The sequence below is a fragment of the Canis aureus genome, chromosome 28 (genome assembly GCF_053574225.1).
Source record: "Canis aureus isolate CA01 chromosome 28, VMU_Caureus_v.1.0, whole genome shotgun sequence".
In the NCBI taxonomy this organism is placed as follows: domain Eukaryota; kingdom Metazoa; phylum Chordata; class Mammalia; order Carnivora; family Canidae; genus Canis; species Canis aureus.
The window spans coordinates 34,735,172-34,749,914 of record NC_135638.1 but is presented as its reverse complement, the minus strand read 5'-3'; the positions used below and the strand labels follow the sequence as shown (position 1 = coordinate 34,749,914).

General features: G+C 38.2%; 1 long non-coding RNA gene across 1 annotated transcript in view; it reads left to right on the top strand.

Annotated features, from left to right (window-relative positions):
* Positions 1–14,743, top strand: part of LOC144300636 (uncharacterized) — a 36,041-nt gene that overhangs the window by 13,481 nt on the left and 7,817 nt on the right. The window contains exon 2 of the long non-coding RNA XR_013367408.1: positions 4,743–4,881. This is a non-coding gene — a long non-coding RNA (uncharacterized LOC144300636). The remainder of the gene's footprint in view (positions 1–4,742; positions 4,882–14,743) is intronic.

Here is a 14,743-nt window from a genome sequence, read left to right as displayed (position 1 = left end):
AAGAACATCATGTTCATTTGAAATCAGTGATTTAAAAATGGATTCAAAGGTTGCCTGGGTGGCTCAATCAGTTGAGCATCTGCCTTTGGCTGAGGTCATGATCTTGGGGTCCTGGGACTGAGCCCCATGTTGGGCTCCCTGCTCTTAGCAGGAAGTCTACCTCTCCATGGCCCTCTGCCACCTCCATCCCACGTGCTCTCTGTCTCTGTCTCAAATAAACAGATAAAATATTTTTTAAAAAATAATAAGTAAATAAATAAAAGTAAAAATGGATTCAGGTCTGGTGAAAGAAGCTACTCTAAGGAGTCTGGTTTAACAGTTAGGCCTGGGCTGGAAGAAAAGCAGAAAGAATGATTATCCTTATGGCTCACCAGCTCAGGGAGAGGCCTTCAGGCACCCCTCTGGAGGCCTCAGCTCAACCTGGGTCTCAGGTAAGCAAAGAAGAGAGGTTGCATGACATTCCACTAAGCTGAAGGAAGGATGAAAACAAAGTATAAGAGCACCTGTGTGGTTCAGTGGTAGAGCATCTGCCTTTGGCTCAAGTCATGATCCTGGAGCCCTGAGATCGAGTCCCCGCATTGGGCTTCCCGCAGGGAGCCTGCTTCTCCCTCTTCCTATGTCACTGCCTCTCTCTCTGTTTCCCATGAATAAATAAATAAAATCTTTAAAACACACACAATAAACACACACAAACACCAAAAAAACAAAAAACAAAAAAACCAAAGTATAAAATTAAGGGTTGGGCAGAGTGAATAACATTTTATTTAAAAATCCCTGGATGATATCAAATATGAAAAAGGAAACTTAACCAAAAGAAAAAAAAAAAAGGACTTGAAAATTAGTTGAGGAGCCATTGCTAACATTTTAGGAAAAGAAGGACATAGAATAAGAGACAAGAGAATGTGGAAATGGGTGGCAAAAATAGAACATTTTATAAATAGCCACGTGCAACTCACAGACAGTTAATATCCAATATACTTAACTCTGGCCACATAGCTCAACTTCTTCCCAAAATAAGATGTATTATTGGAAAATGGGACATAAAAAAAATTGGCTCAAATGAAGAAAAGCTGTTTGCATTTGGTTTACATTTTAGCACATTTTAAATCTCCCTTCACATAAATAGAAAATAATTAACACAGAGATATATCACCCAAGTAATAAGCATGAAATGCAGAGATTAAATTTTTTTAATTCAAATTCAACCCTGGAAGATAAACACAAGCTCTGAGCTGCACACTCAGTTATTCTTCTTCAATTTTAATTTAGAGTATCTGTCTGCTCTTAGCCATCTGAAAATATCATTCAATTTTTTTCTGTAAAGTGAGAATGCATTTGGGAGGCTTTGCTCCCCGAGCAACCTCTCAGAGGGGTCCACTTTCAAACTTCTGCTCCATCACTGTAGAGAAAAATATAAAGTTATCTCTAGACCTAGCCATCATTGGCTAGGGAAATGATTACTCCAGAGACATTTAGTTCTCCTCCCTCACAGCCCAAAGCATAATTTCTGCTAAACAGAAATGAAGCCAAGCTCCAGCTCTCTCCAGATGGTTTAGGATATTTTATCAATGGGAAAAAATAAAAAACATAGGTAGAGATGTGTACAGTTCTCATAAAATGCACAAGTTACTAATTCAAGTAAAGCCAAAAAAAATTCTAGAATCCCATTTTCATGCTTCAACCCTTGCTACCTTACTGAATAGGCTTTTAATGAAGACAAGTCTAACAGTTTTCAGATCTGGCATATTTTCTTTAATATGTACCTTTTGTGGACAATTTAAAGGGGAGGGACTAGAAGCAACTGAAGTCTCCCACATTTTTATTTTAAAAACAAAAACCCTGTGCATCAAAAAGAAGATTCCAATCACAGACAGCAGACTGGGGCTCTCATCCTGATTTTTCCACCAAAGAACTGTGTGATCTTAGCCAAGGCACATAGATGCCAAACATTTCCATCTCCATCTCTTCATCTATCAATGAGAAGTTTATCTCTAGAAGCCCTTCCAACTCTAATATTCTTGACTCTCCAGCAATTGTATCTTCTTCTCTTCATCCTCCTTCCTTGGTCAATTGCCCTGAGCTCTGCACCAGACAGTGCAGACACAGCATCTTTTCTACCTGCAAGCAGTTGTAGCTGAAAGGCAGCCCGTGAGTGTCCAGAAGCTAAAAGTGAAGTTGTCAGTGTGTTCAGTGTGTTCATGTGTGTGTTATTGCTGTAAAGTTAAGTTTTAAGGAAGAACTGCAGACGAAACATACAAAAATCATACAGAAAATTCTTCTAAAAACAAGAACAATAGGGCAATGCAGCCCTCCGAAGAGTTCCATATTTGCAAAGCTACCATAATTAACAGAACAGCACTGCTGCACGGATAGATAGGGAGACTGGAAGGGAAGAGAGAGTCCAGAAATAAATCCACTTACAGAGGAGATTTTAGTTAGGAGCAAGGGTGGCTTTGCATATTAGTGGGCACAAGATGGACATCTGCATCAGCAAGTAGCCACTGGGAAAAAAAATAAGTTAGATCGCTAACTTCCTCTTTATTCGGAAGTAAATTCCAAGAGTCTGAAAGATTTCAACATTAAAAAACAACAATGCAACATTTATAAGCAAGTAAGAAGAAGCCCTGGGAAATTACTTTCATTATCTCAAAGTTGGAAAAGTCTTTCTTATTAATAAAGAGTCAAAATCTAGGAGCCATTTAAAAGGGGGAGGTCTTTAAAATAAATAAATAAATAAATAAATAAATAAATAAATAAATAAATAAATAGATAGATAGATAGATAAATAAATAAATAAATAAATAAATAAATAAATAAATAAATGGAGGAGAAGGGATTCAACTGCATTAAATTATTTTCCAATTGTCTATGTTGGAAAAAAAAAACACACATGACAGTTTAAAAAAAAAATCTGTCATTACCGGGAAGTAGGAGAAAAACAACCTTGTCTTGTTAAAGCTCATGGAATTTAGCTCAAGACAGAGGCAGGGCTCTGCTACATCTGAGCAAGTGTCCAAGCTTCAGGTTTTAAGAGGCTTGAAATGAAGCCGCAGAGAGCATGAAGACCTGCCAAGTTGCAGGCTTCATTTCAAGAGAAGTGAGAAGCCACTAAAGCATTGTAAAAAGGCTTATTCAGAATTGTATTTTTGAAAGACCGCTGTGGCTGCAAAGTAGACCATGAGTTGGGGGAGGGGGGAGGGCAGGAGTAGTCCTGGGCTTGGAGATAAGCAAGCATCATTGAGACACATAGGGACGGGATTAGGAATGGGGTTTGTGCAGAGGAGGAAAGAGCTGAGGGTAAGGCCTCAGCCTCCTGCTTGAGCAATTTAAGTGGATGTTGAGCAAGAAAACACCAGACTGGCAAGATTCAGTTAATCGTCACAATAATATTATGAGGTAGAAATCACTATTCTCGTTTTACTGATGACAAAATCAAGGCTGAGAGGGGTTAAGCTAAGTTCAAGATCACAGAGCAGACAGTCAAGCCATTGACCACAGAGTTGATATTCTTACCTTACTATGCTGAAATGATGGTTCCGGGTCTGCTGACTCCACCTCTTCCTCCAACTGGGAGATACTGGAGGCTACGGGAAGGGTCATAGTGAGTATTGGAAAGCAGACCGTCCCTAGAGCCAGAGTCTCCTGGATCCCAGTGACACCACAATATTCCTTCAATACCATTTATCCCTGGTGCTTACCTCTGAAGGCACAGAGATGGTTGGGGCAGCAGGCAGCCTGGAGCATCAGGGGTGCTCGCTGGAAGGGGTGGTGGGTGTGGGTGTGGTTTGGAGCCTGCCAGGACCCCCCAAGCATGCTGATCTCCAGGGTCCCCCACGTGCAGACATTCAAACCTTCAAAAAGACAGATTGAGAATCTCTCTATTAAATGCCTGATGCTGATTCTAATATCTTTCCAGGCTTTATCTGACATTGCTTTTTTGCTCCACGCTTACAGCAGGCCCGAGGCATAGTCTCTCCTGGGCTGGGAGGGGACTGATGTGCGAACCCCCATGTGCCCTTGACCAAAAAGAGGAGGAGTGGTAAGAGCTCTAAGCTTAGGATTCCGACAGACTAGGCTCAAATCCTGGCTTGCCACCCCTGACTCCATGGCCTTAGCTGAGTTCTGAAGATGAGGTCATATTTTATAGGGATTTGGAAAATATTTTATAGCACCTTCCACATGGCAAGCATTCAACAAATGGTGGCCATTATATTTATTAAACTATACTATGTGTATTATATATTTATATGTATTTCAATACTCCAAATATTATTTCCTCTCATATCATTTTATATTATCATGTGTATTACAATTTGTATTAATTCCGCTAGAATTTGGCAGCTTTGAAAGGGAAAAGGCAGTCACAAAGGGCCCGAAGGCTGTGGGTGGAAGGGAAGCGCTGGGATCCTGCCCAGACCATAGTAAGTGGGGAGGCTGAGTTTCGGTGCCAGCATGTCTAGGGGCCCTCCAGCTCATCCCCTTCCACAATCTCTTCAGCATCCATCCCTACCCCTACCTCCCAGGCTCCTTTTTCTTCCCAATTCTGCTCCTCGGCCAATCTCTCCATGCATAAACTGCCACTACCTTCTGAAACTGTTCTGGAATTATAGAAACCCCATTCTGGTCCTCCACACCTTTTCTGGACCTGGCAGTTAACACAGTGGGCAACACAGACACCCTCAGGGGGCCGTCCCATGACTACGACACGTTCCTTCACTCACCAAGTCTCTGTTTTCTTTCAGTGCTGATACTGGACCGCAGAAGACAGCACTTTGCATGGAACACAGAACTGACACCCTCCTCGACACAGGATGAATGAGTTCAGCAAACGCTCAGCAAACATTAACTAGTTTTATTAAAGCATCCAATCTCCTTTAACAGGTTTGTATTTCAGAATGATAGAAGACATTGAAGTTTTATTACACTTTTTAAAGCCAAAAATAACTGGTTAGTGCAATTTTTTAAATTTTTTTTATTATTATTTTTTTTTACCATATAAAGTACAGGAGCTTTCGTTCCATTCACAGTAACTTCACATTGACTGGAACTTCCTACGTCTCATGAAGTGGAGTCAGTGAGGCCAGGGTCCTCATGGGGCTCTGTTCCTAACTAACAGATCTTAGCCGGCTTATTTCACTTTCCTGATCTCAGGAAATCTTTTAAGTGAAGGGTGTGAGCTAAGAACATCTCTCATACCAGCAGAAGTGTCTTTCGCTGAAGACATAGCTATAAGGATATGCAAGCCCACGCGGCCCTAGCACATAAGGTGGGCTTCGTAAATGCTTATGGAATAAGCAAACAAATCTCAATGTGTAGATTTAAAACAAGGAGACACAGGGATCCCTGGGTGGCGCAGCGGTTTGGCGCCTGCCTTTGGCCCAGGGCGCGATCCTGGAGACCCGGGATCGAATCCCACGTCGGGCTCCCGGTGCATGGAGCCTGCTTCTCCCTCTGCCTGTGTCTCTGCCTCTCTCTCTATCTGTGTGTGACTATCATAAATAAATAAAAATTTAAAAAAAAAAAAAAAAAAACAAGGAGACACAGAGCTGAAAGGATTTAGCCAAGATCAAGGACTCCTTCAGTGACAAGGCCAGGACGAAAATTCATCACTTGATGTGGAGTTCCAAATTCAGCCCTGTCCCTAACTCGCTTACCAATTCTTGGTCTAAAACCCCCAGTCAGAAGAAAATGGAAACAGGACAGTGCATTTCTTTTAGCATCAATTGCTTTGTTATCTCCAAGCCCAGTTTAGTTCTGTTTCCATAGCTCCTGGGAACATTGACTTTTTGATCTGAAGTAAATCTTAATTCTCTCTTTCCCCTTTCTAAAACAAATGCAAAGTAACCATTTCATTGCTCTAGTATTTCTTTATAATCTGAAATGAGCCTTTGAAAAACCAATTTGGTGAAGACATGCTATCTTTTATCTGTATTATGTTCATGATTTGAAAACTCCTTATTGAGACAGTTTTCACAATATTCATTTTTTATTTCTTTGAGCTCTACGCCTGATAATTTTCATAACTGTCTCAGGCTCCCTTGTTTCCAGTTCTTGTGTATTTTGTAAGCTTCCCATGTGTGTCCTGAGTTGTTCTTCATTTCCCTTCTAGACCAGATGGGTTTCTACAGTTCCTTTATACCGTCATTATAACCACTAGTAGTTTTATTTCTGTAGTTGCGGTCTCTCTAACTCCTTTTATGTTTAGACAGATGTGGTTTTGCTTTGTCGCCTTGAAATGATTAACGGCCCAGGATGAGATATCTCCCTAACAAAACAACTTACTTTTTTTCTGAGGTTCGTTTGGAAATCCATGAACCATGTCCATGAACAATAAGAGGGAAATTGAATTAAGCAGTTCCACTCTTTGGCCAATTTTCCCCTTCTTTGTATTTATTCTCAAAGAGCTCAAAATGAGGTATTTATCTGTTATGGAAATGAAATTATTTTTCTGATTATCCCAGATTATTTTTCATTCAGTTATTTTGTTGTGACTCTTCAGGATCTCTCCTAAAATTAGCAGGTAGTGAGGTCCAGGGCTTGTAGCTGTCAGTGTGTAACACAGTGGACCAGGGGCTTCCACTCCCCATCCACCACCACCTGGACACTCTCCCAGGACCAAATGCCACAGGAGCTGAGCCCTCATCAACTTTCATGGAGTTCTGCTGAAGGCCAACAACCTCTCTAGGACACCATCTGGAGAGGAGTCCATTTCCCAAGAACCATTCCTGGAATTTCAAGATAAGGACAAACAAGAGGACTGGCAAGTTTGGTTTGAAGCAAAGGTATATACATTGTGTGGCATTTATTAAGATAGGTAGCCTATGGCATAGCCAAGTATGGGATATTGGGCATCAGGTATGAAGCTCAGGACAGCAATGTGGGTGGAAACATATAGATAAGCTAATCAATGATGATACAAAAGATATTTGGAACTTGAGGAGAAGCTCTCAGAGAGCAGGAAGGCCTGTAAGAGCACCCTGAGGACCACCAGTATTTCTGTAAGCAGTGGGTAACCCAATGGAAAGCAAAAAGGAACAATCTGAGAAATAGAGGTAAAATAAGAATATAATACCACAGAGGGAAAATAGAAGAGAGTGAATGAAGAAAGAAAGCATTGCTAAGAATGTGAAATGCTGCCAAAAGATAAAGACAGAGATGTGTCCGCTGGATTTGTATTGAGATGTAATCCATATACCATCAAATTCATCCTCTTAAAGCTTACAATTCAGTGATTTCTACTATATTCACAAGGCTATGCAATCATCACCACAGTATAATTACAGAACATTTCCAACACTCCCAAAAAGAACCTGTATATGGTTAGCAGTCAGTTCCCATGGCCTCCTCCCCACAGTCCCTACCACTGACTTTCTGTTTCAATGGATTTGCCTATTTGGGACATTTTTTTTTAGAGATTTTATTTACTTATTCATAAAAGACACAGAGAGAAAGAGAGGCAGAGACATAGGCAGAGGGAGAAGCAGGCTCCATGAAAGAAGCCCAATGTGGGACTTGATCCCGGGACCCTGGGATCATGACCTGAGCCAAAGGCAGATGCTCAACCACTGAGCCACCCAGCTGTCCCTATTTGGGACATTTCAAATAAATAGAATCATATATGTGTCTGCTTTCATTCCTTCAGCATATTTTCAGGATTCATCCATGTCACAGTATATATCACTATTTCATTCCTTTTTATGGCTGAATACTATTCCATCCATACCAACTCATGTTTAAAGCAGGGCTGGTCCCTTGTACTCAAAAAGATGTGAACCCCTCACCCCACTGGGAGGTAGAAAAAAGATAAGTAAGCAAGCTTTTTCTTCTTCCTAAGATTCAATACAGCTACCTATCATGAGAAGCTCTGCTCTCCACTGCCTATTTAAGGTGGGGTCAGTGATTATTACCAATCACATCAAGAGTGTGCAGAGGGAGGGGTGCCTGGGTGGCTCAGTCGGTTAAATGTCCAATTCTTGATTGTGACTCAGGTCATGATCTCAGGGTCCAGGGATGGAGCTCCACATTGGGTTCCACACTCCACGTAGAGTCTACCTGAGATTCTTTCTCTCCCTCTGTTTCTGCCCCTTCCCTCACATGCTGTCTCTAAGTAAATAAATTAATTAAATTAAAAATATATATATTTTATGAAGAAGTAGAAGGCTGCAAGAGGATTCAGAGACTTCAGAAGGCATATATAATGTGTACTCTTATGCACTTTATGTTTTCATACATTGTTTAAAAATTATTTTGTTGATAGTATTTTAGGTTTCTTTTAATTTGGCATTGTTAGGAATAATACTGCTAATACAAGTCTTTTCATGGACATATGTTTTCATTTCCCTTGAGTAAATATCTAGTGGTATGATTTTTGGATCATAGACAGTGGTACCTTTACTTTTGTAAGAAATGGGCACAAGGTTTTCCAAAGTAGTTGCCTGATTATATCCTCCCGCAGGAGAAAGGTTTAATTGCTCTGTATCTTCCTCAACACTTGGTTTTGTCAGTTTTTTTAATTTAGTTAAGTGGTATCTTGTTGGGGTTTTAATTCACATTTCTCTGATAACTTGATGTAGGGCATCCTTTTGCTGCTTATTGGACATTTGTAGTCTTTATTTTTTTTAATGTTATCTGTTCAAGACTTTCATCCATTTGCTAAAAGAATCGTCTTACTATTGAGTTCTGACAAGACATTTGTCAGATATACATATTGTGAATATTTTCCCCTAGTCTGTGGCTTGCTTTTTCATTGTCTTCACAGTGTCCTTGAAGAGCAGAAGTTTTTAATTCTGATAGACTCTAATCTGAATTCTTTTCTATTAGTATTGGTCTTTTGCATCTAAGAAATACTTGTCTACTCCAAGGTCATGAAGATTTTCTCCTATTTTTTTTTCTTTCTTAGCTTCTGCTTCTAGGACAAATACATGTCAAATTAAATTTTATATACAGTGTGAGGTATGGGTTGCAGTGCATTTTTTTATTCAGTTAAACCAGCTCCAACTACGGGAACATTATCTTGTTCCACATTGAATTATTTAGGCATCATTGTTGAAAATCAGTTGAGCATATATGTGTGAATCTATTTCTGGACTCTATTGTATACATGTACCCAGTATCCCACTGTCTTTAGGTTAAGTTTTGTTTTGTTTTGTTTCATTTGCGGTAAGTTTTGAAATGAGGTAGTTTGGATCCTACAACTGTTTTCCTTTTTCAAAATTAGTTTGCATTGCCATATAGATTTTAGAGTCAGACTGTAGATTTCTACTCCTGCCCCCCAAAGAAAGCCTTTTAGAATTTTTTTTTGATAGAAACAATAGAATTTTATTAAGCAAGGGTACAGAGAAAGCTCTCAGAAGTGAGAGGAGTGCCAACAGGGTTGCCCCTGTTGGAATTTCTTTAATGGAAATTGTTAAATCTATGCACCAATTTGGGGAGATATGATATCTTATCAATATTGAGGTTTCCAAAAATATGAACGTAGTATATATATCCTCATTTATGTAAACCTGATTAAATTACTCCCAGCAATATTTTATAATTTCAGGATAGTGGTCTTACACATGCAGTACATTAAATTTTGAAAATGTTCAATTCCATTAAAAAAGATGAAAATGCTTGTAATTTGTAAAACATTGGCAAAGACTTTTAAAGTATTTTAAGTATAGATAACTTAGCAAGCAAAATCTCTGTTAGAACAATTCACAAAATGTTAAGATTCATAAAATGTGTTAGATAAAGATACATAGTTACAAAGTAGCGCATATATGTGCTAAAGATAGGTAAAAAGGGTGGAAAGAGTAAAAAATGCCTAATGTTCATGCAGCACCTGAATACTACATATTCATAATACACTAAATACACTGGAGGTGCTAAATATTCATCATATATTAAACATGTATGAGGCATATACAGTAGTAAATATAAAAGAAGCTCAAAATATTCAGGATACACTAAATATTTATGAGCACTCAATATTCGAAAGGCCTTAATTCACCACCATCAGTGACATCCATGGTGACCTCAAAAAAAACAGACCCTATGCCTGTTTGACAAGCTAATAGCACACTACACTGATGGCCAGGTTTTATTGTGCCTTCATCTCTTCAATTGAGCAAGGGCGTGTCACTGGTCCAGTGTTTGAGTCCTCTTGCTCAAACCTCATTTCTTGTTCTTATAACCATGTCATCAGTGGAGAAGGCTGATAAGGCAGAACAAGTGAACATAGCATGGCCCAGAATGTGGCCCTTCCATTTGCCTGCAAACTCTCCAAAGTGTGTTAAAATACCCAGTTACCTTTTTCCTTGCTTTTTTTTTTTTTTTTGCTTTGTGTTGTTAATTAATTACATAAACCAAGTGATCTGTGGCTTTTTATTTTTTGTTTTTATTTGAGACAATTTCTTAGAGAAGTTTTAAGTTTATGGCAAAATTGAGGGGAAGATACAAATATTTCCCTTATCTCTCCCTGCCCCCACACTTGCGAGTCTCCCCCACAGTGTGTACATTTGTTACGATTAAAGAAGCTGTACTGACACATCATAATCACCCAAACTCTGGTAACACAGTGATTCTCTTTTGGTATTTTACATTTTATGGGTTTGGACAAATGTATAATGACATGTATCCATCATTACAGTATCATACAGTATTTTCACTACACTAGAAACCCTCAGTGTATCACCTATTCATCCCTTCCCCTGCACCAACCCCCTTGCAACCACTGTTTTGTTTTTTGTTTTGTTTTGTTTTGTTTTCACGACTCCATAGTTTTGCCTTTGTCAGAACGTCATATACTTGGAATCATACAATTTGTAGCCTTTCAGATTGTTCACTTTTCAGGCTGTCCAGCTTCTTACTTGTCGTTAGGACAGAGGAGCACTTTCCTAGCTCCTTACATGCAGAACTGGAAATCTGAAGTCCCAGATTTTGTGATTTGGGCTTTAATTTGATGTTTCAACTTAACCTGTGAGCCCTTCTGTTACCTGTGGGATATCTTAAAGATAATTTTCCAAGTGGAAGTATATCATTTGTTCATTTACTCCTGGGTGTTTACTGATTTCCAGTGTCATTGTGAATGCAATTTATTATTTAATTTTCCAATTATTTGGTGCTAGTACATAGAAATGGTACCATTTTTGTATACTGATTTGCATATTGATAATTTTGTATATATCCTGTGACCTCTTAAATTCACTTGTTAACTTTGAAAGGTTTTTCTTATTTTGGTAGATTCCTTATGATATTCTATATATGCAATTGTGTCATCTGTAAGTAAAGATAGTTTTCTCTTTTGCTTTCCAATCTATGTACCTTTTTTTTCCTGCTTTATTTCATTGACTAGAAAATAGTGTTGAACAGAAGTGATGAGTGGGCACTTTTGCCTTGTTCCCTGTCTTAGAGGGAAAGTGTTCAGTATATCACCACTAAGATGTCAGACATATCAAGTTGAGAAATATCTGTTCTGGTCCCATATGGCTGAGAATTTTTATCATGAATGTGTGCTGAATTTTATGGAGTGCTTTTTCTACATCTATTGAAATGATCATATAGTGCTTCTCTTTCATTCTAATAATATGGTGAATTAAGGTGATTGATATTTTTAAATTTTGGATCACCTTTTTATTCCTGGTATAAACCTCACTTCATGATGTATTTTCATTTTTATATATTGCTAGAATAAACTTGTTAAAAATTTGTCAAGGATTTTTGCATCCAAGTTCATGGAGAATATTGATCTGTAATTTTCTTTACATTAATACGTTTTCCAGGTTTTGATATCAGGCTTACGATGGTCTCTTAATATGAATTAGGATGTGCTTCTTCCTCTATTTGCTGAAATAGCTTTGTAATATTGTTATTATTTTGTTTTTCTTCTTTATTAACTGACAGATTTCATCAGCTAAGTCATGGGGCCTGAAATTTTCTTTATGGGAAGGTTTGTGGTAATGAATTTAACTTATTTAATGACTACAGAACTAAAGTTTCTATTTTTTCTTGAGTGAGCTTTGGTAATTTGTGCTTTTCAAAGACTTTGCTAATTTTATATAATTATTAAATTTACTGGCATGAAGTTTTTCTTAATATGCCCTTATGATTTAATCTAAATGTCTATAGGATCTATAGTGATTTCCTCTCTTTCATTCTTAATGTTGTCGATTGGTGTTCCTTCTCTCTTTTCCATATCGGTCTTGATCAGAATTTATTAAGCTTATTAATATTTTCAAATAGCTGATTTTAATTTGTCAGTTTTTCTCTAGTCTGTTTGCTTTGTTTTCTGGAGACATTTGATTTTAGATCTTTGTCATCAGCTGGAATCTCTAAAAGTAGGTGATGAGCTGGAGTTTTCTGTGCAGAGTATTTGTTGGAATCTGCAACTGTGAATAGAAAGGAAGGGGAGTGAGCAGGATTGGGCAGAGGGAAAAGTCAAACTGTACTGAGCCTTGACAGAGCTTCAGCCTACCCGATAGGGAGCTCTGATGCATAACATGGCTTGTTAAAGTTCCCACACTGGGCTGAAGGGGCCAGGTCTTTATGCCTCTGCCTCAATCAGTAATTAGATGTGGAACACATTGGGAAGGGCATGCTTTGAGTGAAGTAGTTCTCTGCATATGTGGCAAATATGAAGGCCCACTTCTGACAAGCTGGGCAAGTCCTTCTTTGAAAAAGAGTCTGATAGAGTACCTCCATGTTCACCATAGTTTTGACTTTCATCCAGTCTCATTAAGTGGAATGTTTGGTCCATTTACATTTAATATAATTATTAATATAGTTGGGTTTTAATCTATCCTTTTTTTTTGCTTGTTTTCCATTAGTTCATATGATTTTTGTTGTTTCTATTCTTCCTTTCCTGCTTTCATTTGGGTTAATCAAATAATTTTTAATATTCCATTTTATTTTTTATACTGGCTTTTTAGCTATGCTTCTTTTTATTTTCTTAATAAGTGCATCTTTAATTCATTACAAACCACTGTCAGGCCTCCACTTCTAGCCATAATGGGGTAACACGGATTGTATTTATCATCCTACCTGAAACAACTGAAAACCAAACAAAATACATGAAACAAGTTTTCAGACATTGGGCACCAGGCAGTGCTGCCTATTAGCCAATTCCTGAGACTTACCTTATATGTCTTAGAGATTTAGAATGGGAGATTTACAATTTCAGAGATTTTACAGTGGGAGAGTCAGTCTGTTGATTATTAAACTTTGTCATTAATAATAACTAATATTGACACAGTACTTTCACAACAACTTTTATTACTCAGTATTTCTTAATTGAGCTGAGCAATTGGATTTGAGTCATTTAATCTGATCCTTATATAAAGAAGAGTTTCTTCAGGCTATGAGGAGAGTGTGAACAGACTTTACAGCCTAGGAGCACCTACTGTGTTCCAACCATCTTACTTCAATATCTTTGTCTAATTCCTCATAACAATCCTGTGAGGAGCATATTGTTATCCACAGCCATCAAAAGGGGGTATGGGACTCAGAGAAGTTTATCCAATGGCAATTTATCCAATGTTACTCAGTCAATAAGTGAGGCTTGATGGTCAGACACCAAGTTCAGTGTTCTCCTCCTGTTAACCTTTACTCTCCAGCTTTTTCCTCCCCACAACCACTTAAGGCAGGTTTCCAAGGTTCTAGGAGAGTTAACAACCTGACCAAAGTACCCAGGAAGTAAGTGTTTGATGCAGGTATTTTTGTCTTCAGATTTGGATGATAGCAAAAAGATTGATTATCAAATGAAGCCCATTTCTACTATATACCCTTCAGTCAAGAGAATTATTTTGTTATAATTCATTTCTGAAAACCTGTCCACATCTGTGACTTTGATTTCAGAAATTCTTTGCAGCTATTGACACTGATACATTAAGACAAAATGTGCTCCAGGATATTTTGCTAAACCACATAGTTAATATTGTAGATGGATAAAATAATGCATCTGATGTCATTTCAATTTTTTCTTTGATTGTTTGTGATCATCCTGATGGTTTAGTAATAGAGACTGCAGATGGCAGCTGTAATACACATACACTCTCTCTTTCACACACACACACACACACACACACACACACACCAGAAGCAGGGCTTGATTGAGGAAGTATTTGATGCTCATCAGCATTCATCATCCACTTACCACTGTGACATATTCTAGGAAGAGAGGAATTATATATCCTGTTCTCTCCATATCCATTTTTCCAGAGTCTTCTCACTAAGCACACCAACTAAAGAAATATTACAGTAGTATAGGAGGTCATGCCCTATCTCCTGATGCATCAGGCTAGAGGATTCCCTGGTGGGGGTAAGAGAAAAATAAATAAAAATGTGAGGTTTATGAATTGTCTCTCTTCTGGAATGTGAGTGAAACTGTCACTTGGTGATGAATTTGACTTCTCGGCTGCTGGGATGCTCCAAACAAAGAATGATTACTGGATGTCACTTGGCACTAAGTTTAAGGCAGACAGTAAACCTTGATTAAGCAGAAACATAAACCCATCCAAATTTTTTATAGCTTATAACTTGGGGGGAGAAACTATGGTCATAAGGAAACCAGATTATTTTAAGATTTATTCAAAAAATTACTGTGCCAGTCATGCCCTGGGGTTAGTGAAAACTTGGCTGTATTTCCTATGCATTTTCCAGAAGAAACCAGGGCAGGGGTCTTGATGTTATGATGACTGCAAGGCATTACAGTAGCTTCAACCTTCAAAGAAAGATTCCATTTTGCTCAGAATATTGCACTTACTAA